Raw genomic sequence first — 1422 nt, 5'->3', positions numbered from 1 at the left:
GCAGGATATTATATTCCTGGCTCGAGTCGCTTCAGTCATATACGGCATTTGGGTATAGGATCCCCCCGTTATTGAGTTTTATTGAAGTCTGACGTGCAAAGCTAGACATGTACCTCGGCAGTTCAGATTTCTGACCCCGAGAAGATTTGCTTGATAAAAAAATTGGCGAATATTTTTTTCATGTCACCATTCATTCATGCGTACATTCTGTCGCATATCATTATATGTTGAATTCAATGTGGTAGTTGAAATAATCTTAAATAGCTAGCATTGCTAATTTACTTCAGTTTTGTTATAGTGAACGTTAATATTCGTGTTTATGATTCATTCTCTGTGTGAGGTCACTCGCTTTCCCTCTCATTAACGCTAGCTGTCACTCACACACGCATACACACACACCTTCACCTCACTCACACACGCAGGACAAAAGACACTGACCCTTTTTCATTAATAAGGCTGGTTGCTGTCTAGTGCCGGCGTAAAGATTTATTATGTATCTCTTTAGCCCGCAATTTTGTCCGTCGTAACGAGTGGTTCGTACATAAAGTACAAGTTACATCTATTTCTTATCTGTGTGACGACTATGGTTCAAATAGATCTTCGCGGATCGCCGATGTCGTTCCTTATCTATTCTCATATCTATCAGAGATAGTTGGTAGTTCAAATAGGTCTATGCGGACCGCTACTGACATCTCCCTCTTCTATTTTATTCTTTACCTTTGTGAAAATAAAACACAAAATGAAAAAAAAGACGAAAATAAGTTAAAAACCAACATTAAAAACCGTAAATTGTTATGAATAACCGGCTAGTGGTAATTACCACCCCATCTTCCCTGTTGCCTTTCTTTTTCTCTTACTCTGGCCCTTACGTGTATGATCTGGCTCCCCGACTTTATATTGCAGTCGGACCGACACGGCACCGAAGGAGGACCCTTAGGATGCCGTGGGAAGGACGTCATCGAACATCGCCATAGGCCCGCGGACCAAGATTTTCGTCAGAAAAGGTACCAGTCGCCCCAGAATGCTGTGCATAGGCGACGCCTGGCGGACGCCTGCAGATCCGGTCAACTCCAGGAGCTCGTAGCGCAGGTATAAGCCGCCCCGAGATGCCGCCCCTGCCCCGACGCCCGTAGATCCGGACGAAGATTACGAGGACGTGTGGACGCGAGAAGGACCTGGACGGATCTGTGAGGACGTGTGGATAATCGAGGACGAGCAGATTACACCAGGGACCAGGAGGATGAGGACAACATGGACGAGCAGCCACGAAGTTGAACCAGGACGACGCACGAGAACGAGACGACCAGCCAAGTTAGGTCACCCTTGAAGGCGCCTCAAGGGCGAGGCGCGAGTAGGTGGCCGAGCAATATAAGATGTGGATAATTCTATTTCTGTTACAGGATGTGGATAATTCTATTTCTA

Source organism: Penaeus monodon, chromosome 37 (genome assembly GCF_015228065.2).
Source record: "Penaeus monodon isolate SGIC_2016 chromosome 37, NSTDA_Pmon_1, whole genome shotgun sequence".
Lineage (NCBI taxonomy): Eukaryota > Metazoa > Arthropoda > Malacostraca > Decapoda > Penaeidae > Penaeus > Penaeus monodon.
The sequence above is the reverse complement of the archived record's forward strand: the minus strand, read 5'-3'. Positions refer to the sequence as shown.